This window comes from Urocitellus parryii, chromosome Y (assembly GCF_045843805.1).
Source record: "Urocitellus parryii isolate mUroPar1 chromosome Y, mUroPar1.hap1, whole genome shotgun sequence".
In the NCBI taxonomy this organism is placed as follows: domain Eukaryota; kingdom Metazoa; phylum Chordata; class Mammalia; order Rodentia; family Sciuridae; genus Urocitellus; species Urocitellus parryii.
In genome coordinates, this window is record NC_135548.1 from 18,320,328 (window position 1) to 18,341,676 (window position 21,349).

At 41.0% G+C, this 21,349-nt stretch overlaps 1 pseudogene; it reads left to right on the forward strand.

The window, feature by feature from the left end:
* The first annotated feature begins 7,350 nt into the window (after positions 1-7,350).
* LOC144250957 (C2 domain-containing protein 2 pseudogene) lies at positions 7,351-8,842 on the forward strand (annotated as a pseudogene).
* The last annotated feature ends 12,507 nt before the right edge of the window (positions 8,843-21,349 follow it).

The following is a 21,349-nucleotide window of genomic DNA, read 5'->3' on the forward strand; positions in this document are numbered from 1 at the left end:
TGTGTAGAAACTAGTAACTCTTAATTCCTAACAATTACAATGCAGTCACTTACTCCAGGGTATACAAGATGAAGCATAGAAAAATACCCTTGTGCAGGTTAAAAAAAATCCAAGAATTTAACATGGTTCAACCTAATAGCTTTACGGAAATGAATATGAATAATTTATTAATCACTAAATTCATTCACTGATTTCATACAATACTTTTAGTTCATCTGTCAAGGAGGGATCCAGAATCTGACCACATCTCACCACCTCCATTGGTCCCTGACCTGGATTGTTGTTCCATTCTTGAAATGTTCTGTCTGCCTCTGTCTCTTCTCACTCAGGCTTGTTCTTAACACCAGCATGAACAAAGTCTCATCATGTCAGTCTTCTGCCCAGAACCCTCCAATGGCATCTGAATCAGAGAAGGGGCCACAATAGAGTGTCCACCAAGGCCACTGTGGCCATACTGTCCTCTGAGACAGGCAGGTCCTAGTGGGGCTTGTGGGACTCAGATCTTCTACAGGGCCCTGTATAAGGGCTTGCTCTGGGAGAAGGTCCTGGTGTTTCTGGATGCTGTGTTTAACAGTCTAGAAAATGAAAATCACATGTCAAGGTTTTTTCTGAATCCAGTTTTTAGATATGATTAATTTGAACTATCATAACTAATGCAGCATAATAATTTATATCATGCTAGCATTAATAATAAAATACTTAGCAAACCAGCAATAGAACTTCCATAGCTCAAGAAAGAATATCTACACAAAACAAAGCAAGCATTGTAATTAATAGGAAAAAATGAATTATTTCCTCCTGATATTGAGAAAAAGACAAAGCTATCCAACCTCATTACTTGTATTCAACAATTCTGGCATAATGGAAGTCCTAACCAGTGCCATTAAGTAATAAATTAAGTAAATGTACACAAATTAGAAATAAAGAAAATTCTACTTAAGAATACATATATATTTACATTTGTGTGTGTGTGTGTGTGTGTGTGTGTGTGTGTATTTGACTGTTCTCACAGAAAATCTCTAGGAATTAAACACACACATAAACACACACAAACCCTATCAACATGTAAAAAGAACCATGTTAATTTGAACGCAAGAATCAAGAAAATGTAAATAAGTGGAGAGATATCTGTGTCCATGATTGGAAAACTCAACATATGATTCTCCCCAAACAGAGCAGACACTTAATAAAAATGATGTAAGAATATCAAACATACATGAGAAGATGTTCTACAACATCAGACATAAGGGAAGACAAATTAGAAAAGTTTATTGGCTCATGGTTCTAAAGGTTCCAGCCCAAGATAGAGTGACCCCATAGTGTTGGGCCTCTAGTGAGGGCAACACCTCATGGGAGCATGTGTTTACCTCATGAGGGAAGAAAGTTTAGGAACTTTAAACAAGTTTATGTCCAGAGGAAACCAAACTTTGGGAATAAAAATGATGGTGTTTGTAAAGCTTATCATTTAATATTAGAGTTTCTTTCCCTTCTCTGTTCTTCTCCTTTCTACCTACCTATATTTCTTCTATCCTATTTCAGAAACACCTCTAATGGCTGAACCTTTAATTGTTGGCCTTGATTCATTTGGAATGGAGTAGTCTGTTAAACAATGTATTACTGTCTTTTTCCTCCTAATATGTTCCTCTTTGTTGTTCTCAATTTATATACTCATCCACTGCTATCTTGGCAAATCCAGTGGTCTTGTTATGGTAGGCATAACAAAAATGTAAAACTTAAATCCATCTAACATTTTGGGGGTGACGGTACTGGAGATTGAACCAAGGCATGCTTTACCACAGAGCCATAGCCAGGTCCTTTTTTAAAATTTCTTATTAGGATGTTGTGAAACTGCTTCCAGTCTCTAAGTTGCTGAGGCTGCCCTGTAATTCGTGATCCTTCTAAACTTCCTACTCACTAGGATTTTAGGCATGCACCAATATGCATGGCTCATCTAACTAATTTGCCATTGTGCAATTGTAAACTCTGTCCTGAAATTAAGCAGATTGTTTGTGCCAATTGTGAAGATAGTTTCAATTTCCACACTAATGGTGGACAAAATGGGGCTAATTCTAAAATAAATTTGTCCTATAACTGTCACCACACTTGGGTAATAAAGTTTATCCCAAAATAGACTCTGCGTATGGTGCATTGTAACATCAAATAAACTATAAGCTAACATAATGGTAGGAATTCACTTGTAACCAAGCAACTAAGACTCTGCCAATCACAGCAGTGCAGTTTAGACAATCATGTGCTATGGACTAATCTGACCATACACATATAGTCAGAAATGCTGACTGCAGCCAATCAGATGATTTCTGATATGGCACTTCCTTTTCTCTGGTGGTGAGTGTAATCTGCAGAGGTGGTAGGGTTAATCGTCTTGGGTCCCAAGTACAACCTGGTTCTAGAACCTTTTTTTCTTTTTCCTTGTCTTTCTTTAGGCAAGTTTTGCTAAATTAAGTTTTCTCATTTTTCTTAAAATAATTCCCATCTAGGAACCAGCATGAGAACCTGGCTGCCTTCCTTCTGGCATTTGATGGGAGTCAAAGACTATTTTCTGACCATCTTTGAGCCATCTAGGAGTAGAGAGCTGCAATACCCAGAAACAAAGAAGAGGCTGCCTTGGGAATAACTGCTTTCCCACCACAGGTTTCAAAGTTAAACCAAAGCTTGAGAGCTCTGGGGAGGGGAGGGAGAGGGTGACAGCAAGAATACTACTTGATGAGACAGTCCAGGGGAAAACTGTGAGGATTTGACAGAGGAAATACAGGAATGAGGCCCAGGAAACCACAGGGAATGCCAATGAAGGAGTCCCCTCTGAATGCATGTCTAATCCAGATAGAATCCTTGTGGACACAGGGAAGAGAGCACCCATCAAGTGATATTTTCTTGTTCTTTTACTCTAGGGTAGATATTGGACTTGAAGTGGTCAGAAGACAAGATCACTAGGCTGATCTGCTGGAAGAGGTAGATGTACCAAATGTAAAGGGAGAAGTATATTTGCTACTTGCTGGCTAGACTCTGCAGGATTCTGGCAAGACTGGCTGTTTCTGAGATAGAAACTTCATGTTTCAATGCAGTGTCCTGTTTTGACTATAAGCCTGGGACTGGCAGTATAATTACTGCAACCAGATCTCATTCCATCCCTGTAGAGAATCAGTGGATATTTCCTTATCTGAACATAAGCAGATAAGCCATGGGGCCCCTAGATTTCACTCAAGGACTGGAGAAGGTGTGCCTATGCAGTGTGTAGAGAACAAAGTCAGTTTTGAAGACCTCCATGAGTTCAGCTTGTTCACAGTCAAAGCTGGATTACAGAAAACAGTCCTTTAACATCATTTTTCCACTTGGGTCCATGAGGATCCAGCAGTGCCTGGCTTGGGGATATATCTACTTTTACTCTGAAAAGAAGAGTGAAAGGCTCATAAAACGCCTGACGTGGCTATACCCTCACCCTCTGTTTCAGGTACAGCGAGGATCTTGATAGGCATGTGAGTAGAACTCATGCTATGTTTTCTAATTCAGTGGTGCCTCCTGGAGCAGGACTCCCCACCAGGGAATGAATGAGGCCCATGGAACAATGCCCACTTGTCACTATGTGGCACAACATGGAATACACTAGAGAAATGGATCCTCTCCCTGCTTTGATGATTTTCTGCTTTCCCATGTGGACAGGCTCTGAGAAGAGAAAATCTGGACTGCAAGCAGAGCAAGGCCCCAAAGGGACCAGTCCTGATCTGTTCCCCTACACAGGAAATTCCAAAATTTTGAGTAGGTCACTTCCCCTGTAGGTACAGATCATGTCTGATTGCCTTTTCCCCTGGAAGTCTATGGGACAGTCAAGGATTACTGCTCCATGACCCCAGGTCCATTTAAGTCCCAAATTCTTCCAGGGAGCATTACTAGAGGTATGTATGTATAAATATCACTAGGCTACAAGTCATAAGCAGAGTGCCCTAGTCCTGGCTTTTTCACCAATTGTCAACTCATCCTTTCTGTAATTCAAGAGCCAGTGGTGTATAGGCTTATTAATATACCCTTCAGAAATCTATCTTTTCTGCTTGAAGGATTTGCTTTCTTTTGCATTTGTGTCATAACTAAAGGGGCTTCTCAAGACCTGTGGTCTGGGAGCCAGTGCAGAGGGACACCTATGGTGGAATGGGGTGAACAACTCAGCCCCTGATGTCCCATACCTCAAGCTGGTGGTTTGCACTGGAAGGACATGAGCTTTCTGGCTCTGGTACCACTTAAGATTACCCCATGCCACTCTACCTTCTTCCTCGATTAAAACGTGTAATATTTTTCTCAAACATTTCACTCTGAACTTACCATGTCACAGCATTGGACTGTTACTGCACAAATAGTTCTACCTAGAAGGGGAAACAAGGGTGTTGGCCCCTCCCCTATGACTCAACATGGCATAGACATATGCCACTATCTCTATTGAGAAAACAAAAATTATAGAAAGCAATAGAGGTCTCCATAGGAAGAATCCATGAGAACATAGAGTGTACATGAGGCAAAATAGTCATTGTCTGTATGGACTGATATTTTTTCTGAAAGAAAACTTTTCTTTCTTAACATGTAAACTAAAAAATATGATATTTTGACCAGATAAAACCTTTTTTTTTATGACAGTATGTTGGGTAATGATGGAGGTGGCCTGGGATGCCTGCCCCACTTGGCCAATGCTGGCAGGGAGTGGCCGGTTGCTCCCTGAGCAGCAAGGCCTGATTGCCATCCTAATCTCCCTGATTTACCTGTTCTTAATAGGAAGGTTGTGGCCCTTGGGGCTGGCATGGTGACTACAGGCCATATCAGTCATCATTCTCTTTTGCTTTGTGTAGAAAGGAACCCTCTGATGACAATACTGCTTACTACAAGGGTCTGGGGTTCCTCTTCATGTCAGTTTAACTCTGGAGGACCACTTCCATGCTGATGCCCCAACTTGTCCACCAGGATTCATTGAACAACTGTCATGATGTAATGTCATGATAATGTCCCATTATCCATTCACAGTCTGTTTGTGACTGATACTGGATCTGGGCAGTGGCGAGGAATCTTCCTACCCTCTGCCTTTTTTATTGGAGTGTAGCGACTGCAGAAAGTGATTCTTTCTTTTCTCAATACAGTTTTCTGGAGGATATAACATTTCTCTGGTAGGGAGGGGTGGGACTGTCACTTCCCATTGGAGGTTCCTTCTTCACCTCTGTCTTCCTGTTCTCTTCAGATCTTGAAGTCTGGGAGCATACTTTGATTTCCAATATTGCCATACCATAGCAGGGGTCTCCTGAGACTACACCTCCACAGTTTTCTCATGGCTTATACCTGTGTTTTGCCAAGCCTGGACTGGGCTTGAGGCTGCCTCTTGAAATTCTCATAATAATCCTACTGTGCTGGGTTCTGCCCAAAAGACTGTAAGTGTAAGGCTGAGAAGGTAGCTGGTCCTCCTGTGTAGTTGGAGGGACCACTGAGGGCTCATGGCTGCTAACCAGTGGAATTTTTGCCCTGGCCTTGTGCATCTCTGCAGGTGAGGAATCAGGGAGGAGACTCTGCAGGGTGGGAACTGACAATTTTTAAATCACCTTTTCTCCTGGACCTTTCCAATAAAGTCCTTCTGGGAAACTGACAACCTTGCCAATGGAGTTGGCCCTGGAGTCACAGGAGACCAAGGGAAACGTTGACTGTGGAAGAGGCAAGAGTGGTTTTTCACCTTCATGATATCAAGGGCCTGGAGGTGTAGACTCAACCTGTGTCTCACCCAAGATGTCATAATATTTGTTTCTAGCATCAAGTGAGTTCCTGGATCAAGGAAGGAAAGAGTCTAGGAGGTGTTCACCAGAGATTGATGATCCTTGGAGGATGCTAGTTTGCTGGGGTTTTTTTCTTCTTTTTTTGTGGGTGTTGGACTTTATAGTGTGTGATAATTGCACACTATACAGGTAGAGTTATACTTTGGATATATTAGAGTTGGGATCTGGAATGTCCTAGAAAAGTCCATTAGGTAAAGGCTTGGTTCCCAGTGTGGTGCTCTTGGGAACTGATGTAATCTGTTAGATATTAGAGCCAGTAGGAAATCTTTAAGTTATCAGTAGTGTCCTCTAGGAGGATATTTAAGACCCCCATTCCCTGCCTCTCTCTCTTTTCTTCCTGGCTTGAGACTAGTAGTTTTGCTTGGTCATGCCCCCCTTTTGCAATAATTTGTCAAACACCAGTGACAAAAAAAAAATAGTTCTAATAAATCATGAATTCCAAAACTGTGAGCCAGAATACACCTTTTCTCTTTATTGGTTGGTTATGTCAGGTATTTATTATGGTGGCGAAAATTTGACTAATACCCTGGAGCACCAGTGTTTTAAAGAGTTAAAAAAGCTTTGTAGTATGGATATAATACCAGGCAGAGAATTCAACAAGGAGTGCTTTCAAAGTGTGCAATTCTAATTCTGAGTATGTCAAGAGTAATACCCATGCCTATGATCCTCTACCACCCCCATTCTTCTTCATCTTCTCTAATAAGTCTCTGCTACTTTCATGTCTTTTTTCATCCCTTGATTTCACATATGAAGGAAATTGTGTAATACTTGTCTTTCTGTGTCTGGCTTATTTTACTTAATATTATGGTCTCTATTCCATTTATTTTTCTAGGAATTACATGATTTTATTGTTTTCTATGGCTGGATAATGTCCACTCTGTGTGTATGTATGTGTGTGTGTGTGTGTGTGTGTGTGTGTGTGTGTGTGTGTCACATTTTCTTTACCCATGTATATATTGACATATACACCTGGTCTGATTTAATAACTTGTCTCTTGTGCTGCAATTCACAAGAAACAATAAACTGTAGGATAGCTTGCTGACTTTAATTCTTTCAAGGAATGCCTTATCTGGATCATAAGTAGTATTATATTTAGTATCCCGAGGAACCTCTATCCTGATTTCCCTATGGCTATACTAATTTAAATTCTTACCAACAGTGTGTGAGTTTTCAATTCCCCCACATCCTCAACAGCATTCATTTCTTTTTTTTTTCTTTTTTGCATTCTTGATGATTGCCATCCAACTGGGCAAGATCAATACCTTTCAAAGTTTCAGGTATTTTGTTAAGGTTTTTGATCCATTTTGAGTTGACATAGGTGAGAGATAGGAATCTAGTTTCAATCTTCTACATATGGATATTTAGTTTTCCCAGGATTGTTTGTTAAGGGGCTGTCTTTTCTCTAGCACATGGTTTTGTTACTTTGTCAAGAATCAGATGGCTGTAGCTGTGTCTGTTCACTTCTATGCTGTCTATTTCAATTCATTGGTCTACATGTCTGCTTTTATGATCTGACCATGCTATTTTTGTTACTATGGCTCTGCGGTATGTTTTCAAACTCAGTGTTATGAAGTCTCCAACATTTCTCTTTTTTCTCAGGATTGTTTTTGCAATTCAGGGGTCTTTTGTTCTTTGAGGATATTTTTGTAGTTCTGTAAAGAATGATGTTGTTAGTTTGATGGTGCTTTTCATTGAATATCAGTAATGAATTATAAATAACAATGATATTTCAGAAATTCAATTTATAAAAGAATGAAGAAAGATACACTAGTCAGGTGCTCCTTCTGCCAGGTCTGCTTCTGTGTACCCTTTTCCCAGGTGTGTTGGGCTTGGGGTGCAATACCTGGCCTTGGCCACCTGGCTTCAGCCAGGTATTCCCTCCCTGCTTGTCTCATGTGGCCTCAGGCCTCATGGCTCCACACCAAGCCAGGCTTGGCCTAATCAGGCTTGGGCATGTGGACCTCCCTCCAGCCCCTGGATGGCCACCAGTGGATGCCTGAGCTCACCACCCATAGGCTCTGTGTCCTGGGAAATTCGTGCAAGGCAGGAAGGATATGCACCAACATAATGGCCTTGCTAGGCTCCTGGCATATTGATGTTGATCTTTGTTGTGGCCTTGGTCATGATTGGCCTGAACCAGATGTGGTGTGTCCTGGCCAGCATGTGACCCCCATCCTGGCAGTTGGCAGAGCCTGAAGAGTGCTGGGAGTCCCACACATTGCTTTCTTGGATCCTGATGCTGAACAGCTATAAGAACCAGTGGAAGGTAGCCTAAGGGCTCATGAACTAAAGCCACTGGTGAAGAACATCCACACCTCACTGCTAAATGATCCTGGTACTTTGGGCAGTGTTAAGCCTGTATGCATTTCCCAGATGAATGATACTGTCCAGCAGTTCACCAGCACCCTAGCCGAGAACACTCCTCACCTCATTTGGGAGGAAGAGTTCACCTTTGAGTGGAACACAAAGTCCAAGGATTTACACCTGCAGATTAAAGAGGACTGGCAGTCCTCAGAAGGTCTGCTGTCCCTGACCACTGTCCTCTGAACTTGTTCAAGAAGCAGTCTTCCAGGCTGTAGATCTTCTTTCTGATCAGTGGGCCCACCCTCAGTAGCTCAGAACTGGGCTCTATCACTGCAGAGTTTTCTTACATAGAACCCAATGAATTGAAATCCTGACAAATCCCTTCCCTGTAGCTGCTGCCAAGATAGAAAAGGACCGCACAGTGATGCCATGGGGGACCATGGTCACCACTTTCACTACCGTGAAGACCAAGCCTTACTATGATGTAGGGAAGGTTTCCTGGCTGAGGTCTGAGTCTCCCTGAAGGCATCCATCAAGGTGAAGGTCATTAAGAAGGACATTTTCATCCAGGCCATCTCGTGCCATGGTGCATCTCTTCTTCAGATATGGAACTGCTGCGGTTGAATCACTTTGATCAGGTCATTGAAGTTGCCATTCAGCAGCTCACTGAATCTTCAAATCTGAAACTCAAGTCATCACAGAAGTATACTATCATCATTTAAGGAGCTCCAACACCTCGCTCTCTCAGGACCACAACACTGCCCTCATGCAGGACTAGGAAGAGCCTACCAGGATGCCCCATCTGGCTGCCCAGAGGCAGCTGTGGCCTCTTCCCCACTGGTGGAAGTTGATCCAGCTTCTCTGGAGCCCAAGAAGAAGGTAGTAGACACCTCAACTTGGATAAGAATCCTCTGGTGGCAGCATGAGGTGGCCCAGCCCCACTTAAGCTTGGTGGGAATGAGCTGTCTGAGAGCTCTCTGAGCATCTCAGAGCTAGGCACTGCCAAGAATTCTAAAGGAGAAACTTTAAGGAGGGGTGCAAGGCTATTTTTCCACCAGTAGCACCAGCAGAAATATCCTGGCATGAGCCAGTCACACAATGACCTCATGTTCCTGTAGCTATATGAGGGCACCCAGAAGAAGGGGGTGACCCACACTTAGCTGCTGAATAAGAAGCTACTGTCCAGAAACTGAGACAGGAGCACCATGAATGCCATGTGGGCTGTCTGTCTCCTTCTTTGCAGCTGGAGGTCAGGCATCCGGGACAGCACTCTTACCAGGACAGAGCAGGAATTCTGGCCACAGACACATACCCACTCCTCACTCTTACCAGGACAGAGCAGGAATTCTGGCCACAGACACATACCCACTGCTCCAGCGTGATTTTCCCCAACAATCTAGTCTTTATAAGGGAAAGAACAATTTGAGTCTCCAGCTGGAGGCTTCCCCTAAAGAGAACTTACAAAGTCCAATTTGGCACCAGAATCCCAGTGGGACCTGCAGCCCCTACCTAAGCATTGAGGTAACTGTTAGGAGAAGAATTCCTTGTAAGAGAAATACCATGCTCAGCAGGGCCTAGGAGGGACAACTGGAGATTTGATTTTACCACACAGCTCTCTAGCAGGACATGTTTGGGGCCCATGTCTGGACCATGGGGAGGTGTGCCCCTCTGGGCTGTCACTATGAATAGAATCACCTCTCCTACTAGTTTGCTTCTTAGAATTAAAAAGTACACCTGGCCCTGAGGGCAGGGAGATGGTACACAGACAGGGTTTTGTTTGTTTGTTTGTTTTCAGTGTGTGGGGGGTTAAACTTTATTTTATTTATTTGTTTGTATGGTGGTGAGGATCAAACCCAGGACCTCACTAGTGCTAGGCAAGTGCTTTACCACTGAGCCATAACCCCAGCCCCAACAGGCAAGATTTTTGGTAAAGAAATTATGACATCAGTTTAAATGTTTTGGCAAATGTAGGAAGGCATTTGCCTTTGCCCATAGCCATAGAACTTGAAAACTTATGCAAGCACTAAGTATGTCCTGGGCATATTATACTGAACATTTTTCCATATTACTCTGAGCCTACTTTCCAGTGGAGATAACATAAATCCCAATGTGGTTCTTATGCCAGTGGAACAGTTGATGTGCAGATTTCATTTCCATCTGGTGCACATACTAGACTAGAGCAGGAACCTGACTCAGGAAGTTGTGAGCAATAAGTGGCGGTGCATAGAACATGGTAACCCCTCTCCACATACACACATGGTTTTGGTAAATATTGCCTATAGCCAAAACAAAGTACTTGTAGGGCACTAGAAGAAATTGTTTTGCATCTCAGGTGTCCATTGTAGGAATGTGAATTTAATAACAAATGGTTCAAACATGGGAAATTCTTTTTATGGACTCTTCTGTGTACTGCCAGCAGACATTCTTATTAAAGAGTGATTGTCACTGGAGTGACATGTTTTGTCTATTTAATCAGATTGATGTTGTTTTAGTAAGTTTGGAAAGCCCAGTGTGACCCTGACCTCTAGCAGATAGGCAAGTGGGTGTGTGACTTCCAAGGCTCCATTAACCCTTCAACATGTATTTCAGGGGAATAGAGCCATCAAGGAGTAAGGCCCTTTGTGAGAGCAAAACTGAAGCTTTTTTTTCTTTCCTGTTTTTGAGGAATACATTCAAAAACTGCATTGGTAATTTCACTTTCAATTGCACATTTTCAAATTCCTAGTTGTTTCAGAAATTATCAAGTGACTTTAAAATGGCTTTTTAACCACATTTTGTTTTTAAAGATTGCATTTGAAAGTTAGCTATTGTACAGTTCCAAATACATGAAGAGCAAATCAGTCCCCCCACCAAAAGAAAAGAAAAGAATGAAGAACATATGGAAAAAATAATATACTGATACAGAATTCCTTGTACTGATTTTCATTGGGTTTTAGGGAAAGTTATCACCAAAAGTCAGTTGACAACATTCTCTGTAATTTAATTAATATTAATAGTAGCAATAATCAGAATGTATGGCTTACATGGAATAGAAATTTACATAGAATTCATTTGACTTTGACCCTTTCATTCAAGTGGTGGTTTACTATGTTAGAAATGTTTCCAGTCAGTGTCAGAATGCTCTGGAGTGACTGATTCCACCTGTAATCAAAGGCTGGTGTTCCATGGTTCAAGCAGTGTGGCTGTGTAGATTATTACAATATAAAAATACTTCCATACTGGTTGGTGAAGAGTCCTGAATGGACCCCTGCTGTCAGCCTGTCCCTACATCTCCTCTGACACTAACTACACCTCCATGTTCTCCTGTCAGCTAAAGCCCTCTGGGTCAACTCCAGCGCTATGGACAGGATTCCATTCTTATTGGCTGCAGTCTGTGATATTTCTGTGGTTAAGTTTTTGAATAACATCTAGTGGATCCTGCTGTATTTAAATGTTTAATGTTTTGGAGTTCATCATAGAGTTTTTGTGTTAATTTGGATTTTTGAAAATTGTTCATTCATTATCTTGATTACTACTTTTTGGCATCCCTTAATTTTCTACCCATCTTCATTTTCTTCAATCTGGAACTGGCCAATCTGTACCCATTCTGGCATTCAGTTTTCATACTGTTAGAGCTGTTCTATGTCATCAAAATATTCAAATAATGAGAATAGTGCCAGGTGCTTGTGAACACAGTGACAAACTCATGCAAGGCCCCATCTTCCACATCATAGGGCTGAGAGTTACCATGGGGGAAGGCAGAGTACACCTTATCTTTCTCTCTGCAGAAAGGGATGTGTTGTAGTCAGCTTGGGCTGCCATAACAAAGTGCAGTCACTTGAACAATAGAAATTTATTGTCTCACAGTTCTGGAGGTAAAGGCTGAGATCCAGATGTCATTAGGATGTGTTCTTCTGAGAATTCTCTCCCTGGATTATGTATTCCATCTTCTTCCTATGTCTTCACATCATCCTCCCTCTTAGGTATCTTTGTCATAATCTCCTGTTTTTCGTGTGTGTGCGTGTGTGTGCGTGTGTGTGTGTGTGTGTACATATACTAATTGCATAAATTAATGGGTTTTATTGTGTCATTTCCATACATGCATGTATCATGAATTGACCTTCTTTCTACCCTTGCTCACACTTCCTTCTCCCTGCTAACTGCTTCCTGGTCATTAATTGTCCTTCTTTATGGATATTTCTTTAGTTTCCACATATGAAAGAAAACAGGCAATACTTTCCTTAATGTGGCTGAATTATTTAATTTAACAAGATCTGTTTTCCTGCAAATGGAAGAATTATTTTTTCTTTGACTGAATAATATTCCGTCATGTATATATACTGTATTTGCTTTATTCATGCATCTGTTGATGGACACCTTAACTGAGTCCATATCTTCTATTAAATATTTTTAGTTGTAGCTGGATACAATACCTTTATTTTTACTTATTTATTTTTTATGTGGTGGGGAAGTTTTAAACCAGCACCTCGCACATGCTAGGTGAGCACTCTACCACTGAGCCACAACCCCAGCCCCAACTGAGTCCATATCTTACCTATTGTGATTAGTGTCACATTAAACATGGTCATTCAGGTGCTTTTTAAAATTCTTTTTAAAAATATTTTTTAGTTGTTGATGGACCTTTATTTTATTTATTTGTATGTGGTGTAGGCAAGCACTCTACCACTGAGCCACAACCCAGCCCCTCAGGTGTCTTTTTAAATTGTTGAATTTATTTCATTTGAAGAAATGCCAAGCAGTGGTATGTATGTATGTATGTATGTATGTATATGTATATGATATATATATATATATATATATATATATATATATATATATATATATATATATATATATATAATTTAGTATCTAAAGAGATGGTAGTGAGAGTAACAGATGTGTGCATTATAGCCTTAAAATGTGTTAATAAATTTATAAATTTAAGGAGAGATAGGTTAAGGTGTTAGTTCTCAGTACTTGAAATATAAAATGTTAACAGAAAGAACAGATGTTGCTAATATTTCATAGATAATATTGTAGACAAGTTTGCAATGCACATAAAATAATTCAACAGACAACACACCTCAAAATATTTTAAAATTTTAATAATTTTTGTAAGAACAGAACAACTCGGGGCTAGGGTTGTGGCTCAGTGGTAGCACACTAGCCTAGCACATGCAAGGCCCTGGTTTCGATTCTCAGCACCACATAAAAATAAGTAAGCAAAATAAAGGTATTGTCCAACCAAAATTTAAAAAATAAATTATAAATTAAAAAAGAACAGAACATCTCTAACTTTATACTGTTCTTTATAAAGTTTATATATCAAAATCTATTTTATATCCTGGGTTTTGTAATATTTGATGTACTTTCCTTTCTAACCAGCCCCCATATTCCAGATGGGATGTATTTATTTTCTACACTGACTGCAATTTGTACCCCCCAGTTTTATTTGGATATTGTGGTGGGAATTCCTGATCAAAGTGTGAACAGGCTCATATGTCGCTAAGAGTGAGTCCTCTCTGAGATGGCCCAAACTTTCTCCCCATAGGGAGTAAAACAGGAGCTAGAAGAAGTGTAAGTCAATGACAAAGCACTGCCTCTGCTTTGTCATTAAGTTACACATTAAACAATAATGCTGGTCCTCCAGAGTCTACTCTCCCAGTCTGCTCCACATAGACATTCCACTCACCCTTCCTTCTCCACAATAACCCAGTCTGCCTTTTTATAGTGATTGCTGGAAGAAAGTAGAAGAGACTGAAGATCTAGTTTTACTTCTACAAAGATGAGTAACTTTCCACTTCTTTCTGAGTCCTTCATACTGCTGCCTATGATATGACCCAACAGCACAAGTTCTCATGGAGGAGTGGGGAGCCTCAGTTGGGGAAGTATCTGACTAAAACTATGGGTTATCGGAGAAAAGGGGCTTTGAAAACTCAGAGTGTGGGAGCCATGGACCACAGATGCCCACCTCTTCCCCACCTGCCCTACCTCCTGGCCCCATCTGTTCCTGACTATATCCTTTGCCTTCTTACTCATGTAGCCACCTAGGGAAGTGCCATGATGACAGCAGATTTCACTAGCTCTTAAGAGGAGATGACCCAGATAAGATGTGGAAACCAGAGTCAGTTAGAGTTCACAATCGCATACACTACCTATGGAGGATGCTTTGGCTACTGCTTTCTTTCCTTTGGCTTCCCTGACTTCTTTGAGCAAGCACCCTCTGCATCTGGCCTTTGCTTTCTCACCAGATATAGTGACTTTCTCAGTTTCTATTGAGTCACAGTCACTGAGTGCTCTGTCACCAGAGTCTGTGATTCATCTAGAACAAAGTTCACCTCAGTCACATGGATTTTCCTCTCCCCGATCTTGTCCTCCTGATCCCATGGACCATTGTGTATCTTTGAAAGGCCCCATCCTTACTCCTTCTCAATGTGACTCAATAACACTCTCACTGGGAACCAAGCCAGAGAGCTCCTCTCCATCCAACAATTGTTGGTTGCCACCTCATTTTCTATTGCCACTCCTGTCCCCTTGCCATCTCCTGTGTCATTGCCTTTTCCTGTCCCATTCCCATCTCCTGTCCCATTGCCATCAGTTGTCCCACTGCCATCTCCTGTCCCATTGCCATCTCCTGACCCAGCAATCTCAGGCCATGTTCTATCCACCTATCCCATCTTATTCCTCTCCTTGTGGCAGATGGCTGCCAGAGTCTGTGACCTCTCCCACTCTCCATACAGTGAATCCAAGAGAAGTCATGCTTTCCACCCACCAGAGGACTCATTCTGGGCAAACCACCCACTATCACAGGTAGAGGCTGAAGGGACGTCTTTCATGAACCCTAATGTCCAGAAACTGCTGGAGATATTGATCAGCAAGGGAGCAGAAAGGAAAATTTGTAATGTAAAGACAAAAGATGAACCAGACAACTCTCTGAATTCTCAGGGAAGCACAGTACAGTCACTGGAAAGGGAGCAAGGCACTACAATCCCACAACCCTTCTGGAACACAAAAGGCAGAACAAAGCAGTTTTCTATTCCTCAGCACCCTTTTAAATCAAGGTCCTGGAGGACCATTTACTGCAGAAAGGCAGCCAGATCTTTTGTGGCCTCCCCATTCTGCACAGCGAGTCCCTAGTGGCTACTATCAGCATATCTGGACCCTCAGCAGAGTTTTCCTCCATTAAATTCAATAAACTTCCTAACCATATTCCAGGGCAGGTGTAGGGTGCACCTGGGCCACTCTCTTCCTCATAGTTGTTGCTCCACCCTGTTGTCTAACTATAGTTTGTGACTCCAACTTTGTCTTGGTCCTAGTCCCCATCACTGGCTCAGATGGGGACATATTTATTTTCTACACTGACTGCCATTTGTACCCCCCATTTAGAACCATCAGAACCATCTCACATCATCCTTCCCAAGTCTGCCGTGCCATCTTCCTCTGAATACTGCCTGTGGGTTTTCATGCCCTACAATCCAAGAGTGGACCCACCAGCTTTTGGTTTCTGCTCTTCAACACCTAGAATACCACCTTTTGAGGAAACAAGTAGAAAGTAGAGAAGTTTTACCTTATTTGGTCCTAAAGTCTCAGAAAGTTTTCAGCTATCTCACTCCTGTGACCAACCCATCAACAAACCCCCAGGGGATTTCTTCAGCTCTGAGCTTCAGGAGAAACTGGAGCAACACTTTCAGAAGAGGTTCATGTTATACCAGTATGGACTACCACCCAATATCTACCTGTTTCTGAATCTGAAGGAATCCTGGGACAACATCCCAAGAACAGGTCAGACAAAGGACAACTGTGGGTATTCCTATAATTCAGTGATTCCCGATAACAGTAGCCCTGCTGTACAAGAAACTGGTTCACAGAGACCAGAGATAATACAACAGGGCATGATTCCTGTGAGTGTTTGTAATTCCAGGCTTGGCCCATCCCATGTCTGTGTCCTACCTGGAAGTTCAAACACCCACAGTGCAACTTGGGATGGACCATCCTTAAAAGATGGCGAAGCCCTCCAGGAACACCTCCCAGGAGCTCTCCCTCCTTGATACTGGCACTGGGCAGGTGCTGGAGGCACATCTTACAAGTATAAGTGTGAGGCACAGCTGGGGCCTACTCCTCAAATTTCTCAAGCACATAAATGTCTTGAAGATGAAAAACTCTGGGGCTTCACCACTTCCACAGCATGCCTTTCCCTACTCAGCCTCCTGTGAGTCTAGGGCTGACTCCATTGACCATGATGCCAAAGTCCTGGGAAAACCCACCCAGAAAGGTCCAGGATTAAAGGAGGTAGTAGTAACTTCAGTTCCCAGTCTGAAGTGTCCTCTTTCTGGCCTCTTATTTGAGTCCCTGAGTAGAACTCTATCTGTTGACAACTGAAGGGTCGTAGATGCTCTTGCAACTGCACAAGAGGGCAGCCTGGCTTCTCAACCACACACACTTACATTCTTGTGGGCAGAACTTGGCATAACGATGTTGTCCTGGGGTCTGAAAGAGACAGCCTGAAACCAACTCTAAGCCTAGAAATGGGCAGACATGAGTCCCTGGGGAGTAGAGGTGTGAGCACACAAGACTCACAAGACTCATGCCACAGCATGTCATCACTTCAGTTAGGGTCCCAATTTTTAAGCTCTAAAGAAATCAGAGATAGAAGATGATGATGAGGAGTCTCCTGACTGGGAAATCACCATTGGAATCAGGAAGACGTCAAACTACCCAAATGTTCATATTAATCTGGGGAATTCAAAATCTCAGGGGTCCAGTGAAAGACCCTCTCCTTCTAGAAGTTCTATATTCCAGAGCCAAGGATACTCATATCTGAGTCTTTGATTTCACATAATTAAAGGAACTTTCCTTTGTTTCCTATCATATTTTTCCTGTAATGAAACTGGCTTATTTCATAGATCTCTTTCAAGTCTGGCATTACTCAATTTCATGTAATTCATATAAGTCACAATTATGAAAATTAAAATTTAAATATCTAGAAGAAATAATGTGCTATTCAAAATAAGAATTAAATTATTTAATTATAAAGAATTTAAGGTTAAGGTACTTCATAATGTTCTATTTTGTATTTAGTGATGAGCATGCAAGTATATTGTTATTTATGAAACTATTTTGTATATGCCTTTTAATAATACATATCTCTAAATACATTTATCTAGAAACACCACCTAAACTTTGTACAAATGTTTTACAGCTTATGAACAAAAATATTTCAAAATGCATAAGATACAATTTGATCATAAGAATATAAAAATAATGCACAACTCAAAATTATAGTCATTCTGGTATGAATAGGATTATGACAAATTAATTGCATTAAGATTATCAAGCTATAAAGTCTTATATTGCAGTATTATTCAAATGTAGATAAATATAAAACATTAATTTGTATAAAAGATGCAAGCATTTCTAACTAGAGCCAATAAATATCTTGAACTAATTGTCTCATTTTAAATCATTATACAATCATATATGAATATATGCAAAATTTGAAAGTTTTAATTACCTTTTAATGGAAAGAGTAGCTATAGCATCTTCATATTTATTATTTATTAATTAATTAATTTATTTATTTGTTGTGTTCTTCAATCTGTTTATGTCTAAAAGGAGAGCAGAATGCATTTGAAAAAAATTCTACCTCAGGGAAGGCAGTTTCAACTTTATAAGAACATCAGAAAAGGTTAATGTGGTACTGTGTGGTTAATTAAACAAAAACCCCCAATATTCTACTTCTTAATTAAAGGAATGTTCTAAATAGGACATTTGTTTTATCTTCTCTCCAGCAATACCCAATGGGCTTGGTTTGTCAGCCTAATGGTTAGATAATAGATTTCTATAATCCTGCTCTCTGTGTGCCTTCATGGTCAAGGAAAATTTATTTTTCTTCTGAAACCAGTGTCCTTACTTTGAAATCAAATGTTTGTATATCCCCACTAACTCACATAGAAGTAGAACATATTTAGAGGGCAGTTGGACATTCATAAATGCATCTATTGAAAACTAGCTGGAAACTTCTTGAAGGCACAGTTGTGTGATTCATCTCTGGCACTTCATCACAACTTCCTTGTCAATAGATGTAACTATTAAAATATTTATTTTAACTCAACCAATTGATGATAGAGCTAACTGGTTTACTCCAGCATACAAATACACACACACACACACACACACACATACACACACATCATCATCATCATCATCATCATCATCATCTTATTTTAGACTCTTAACTTTAAGTTTGCATACAGGTGATGATGTGCCTTGGTTTATTCCTGTCGTGATGCTATTATAGTTTGGATCTGGAATATCCCCCAAAGGCTCATGTAACAAAATCTTGGTCCCCAGTGCAGAAATGTTCAGAGATGAGACATTTGGGAAGTGATTGGATAACAAGAGTCTAACTTCATCATCTCCATTGAGGAATCATAACTGAATGGATTGTTGGGAGGTGGTAGAAACTGTAGGAGATGGAAACTAGTTGAGAGACCAGATCTTTGGAATTGCTCCCTGCCCCAGGATCTTTTTAAAATAAACCTTTCATCCTTTATGTTGATTTTCCCAGGTATTTTGTCACAGTGATAAAAAGCTGACTAATAAATATGCCATAATTATTTTTAGAGATGGCCTTATTTAAAGAGTGTGATAAGAAGAATAATAAGCCCCAAAATGTCTAATTCCTAGACATATATTCCATGAATACATTATGCTACATGGAAAAGGAATTTTGCAGATATGATTCAGAATATGGATCTTGAGATGTAAAGAGTATCCTAGATTAACTTGGACCGAGTCTAGTTACATGAGTCCTTAAAAGCAGAGAATTGTTCCTATGAAGATCAGAGGGATATGACAAGATGGAAAGGGGAAAACATTTCAAGCACAGTATGGTCAACTGTTTGCTGGTTTGAAGATGGAGGACAAGGACCAAGCTCAAAGAACGTATATAGCTGGGAACAACGTTTTGCTCACAGCCACAAAGGACTAAATCCTACCAGTAACGCAAATGAGCAAAGAAATGAATCCTCCCCTAGAACCTCCAAACAGGAAAACACACCCTTATAGCAAGTTGGATTTTAGCCTGGTGAAGTTTTACAAAATCACAAAACTGTGAAGTAATAAATTCATTTCAGATGTCAAATTGGTGGTAATTTATTATAGCAGCAGGAGAAAACTAATACAGATATTTTAATATGGTCACTCCAGTTGGAAAGCTACATCAGGGCCAGTGAACAGGGAACCTGCAGAGGGGAAGCCAAAATCATAAAGTCCCTTCAATTTAAGAGTCAGAAAAGTGTACAGTGTACAGAAAGGCAGCCTCTCCATCCTCTTTAGCATCTTTCTGGATTCCCTTAAGGTCTTGGAGAATGGGAGCATGTGTTATATACAGAAAGATATTAGGAGGGCTAGTTTATGTCATTAGAGACTGAAAATTTAATTTCATCTCTTCAGAAGAACTGGTTTAAAAAATGCATACAGAAATGACAATGTTGGCATTTTTTTAGAGTATCACAATACAGTTGAACGAATATGAGTTATTTGAAAGAAGAAAGAACTTAAGTGTTTAAAGATAAAGCTGCTTTGGCTGCTTCAGATTTCCACTGATTGAGCGCAGACTTCTGCAATTGCCTCTGCAGCTGTTTCAGGCTTCAGTGCTACTCTTTTAACTTGACATTCTGGAAATTAGTTAATTTAGTTTTAAACAGCTGACTTACTGTTAAGCAATAAAATACATCTCTTTAAGAATCATTTCTCTCCTCAGGAAAAGAAATTACATAAGCAACATAAACATACAAGCTGCAAGCTGAGTGGCAAATTCTTTGCTGCTGTAAAGCCTCCAAGGGCCTGAAGAAGGGCTCTTCCTTGCCTGAGAGATGAGCCACAAGGAAGAATCCATGTGGAGACAGGTTCAATTATGACTTTGATGGAGAAGAGGAATACTTTGAGGACAATGTAAAAATGGCCAGAAAGCGAGAAAGCCATCTCCCAAACACCGGAGTTCTCCAGAGTGGTCCCCAGACCACAGTATCTAGTAGGAACTCATTATAACAGAAAATTCTTGAATCTCCCTCAGGCTTGATAAAAAATTCTGGTGGTAGAACTCCAAACTCTACACTGTTACAAAAATCCTACAGGTGATCCAGATGTCTGCTAATGTTTGAGAAATAGTGACCTAACACAACCTCTCTGGTCACTTTCTAAATTTTCTTCTTAGCTTCTCTAAAGTTTTCTTTAATTCCTGAGATACCTCCAGGAATTAAACAGAGGCTGTTCTTACTAGGTTACTGCCCCTCAACCTAATTTATTTTAGGGTACTGTGTATGAATGAGTTCTCACTATATCCAATAAGGTTCTTAATATGTCAAGTGCCCAATCAATGGAAAATAATTAAAATTGATAATACAGTAAGAACATGTTTAGTGAGTGGGAGTTCAAAAGAGGAAAAAAGAATTCAATCTATTTGGTTTTAAATTTATTTTATTTGCTGTCTACTTTTGAGCAAATTCATTTGCTTGCTAGCAGCAAAATATTGTCATGAAATATATTTTGAAAACATGGATTTTTAGGCCTTTTCCCTGCATTTTTACATAGTTATATCCAACACTTATTTATTTTCCTAAGAGAGGTCCTTTCTCATTTTTGTCTAGAACTTCAATAGTTTACTAGGAAGCTAGGAGCATGCTTTTGAAATTAATCATCTAATCATCTAAATAATTGAAGGCTAATAACAGAGTTAGGAAATTTACCAATTGAAACTAATTTTTAGAAAATATAGCTTGCTATCTTTTTTGAGATTAGTTTTGGCAGACAAATGTTAATGGGTAAAAAAAAAAATCACTCACTGTACATAATTAAAATATTTGGCTGGCGGCGGTGTCCGACCGGGGATGCGGAGGGCGGCCGGGCAGGTGGGGCGCCGCCGGAAGGGCCGGGCGGAGAGCTGGGCTGCAGGCGCCGCCGCCGCGCTGCCCGCGCCGCCCCGCAGCCCGCCGCGGGAGGAGCGGGCGGCTGCCGGCCCGCGGCGCGCGTCTGGCTGAGCCAGGCGGGCGCGCCGGGACCACCCAGCGATGGTGCCGCCGCCTGTGTAGCGCGCGCCCGATTGCGCTGCAGAGAAAGAAATGAACACGCCCACGAATGCTAGATGCCTGTGAGCTCCCTCGGCGGCACTGAAAAGGCAGAGTGGAGGCCTCTGAGTACCGGCTCCTTGCCCTGGGTCTTGGCGCTGCCCCTGCTGCTCGCGGTCCACC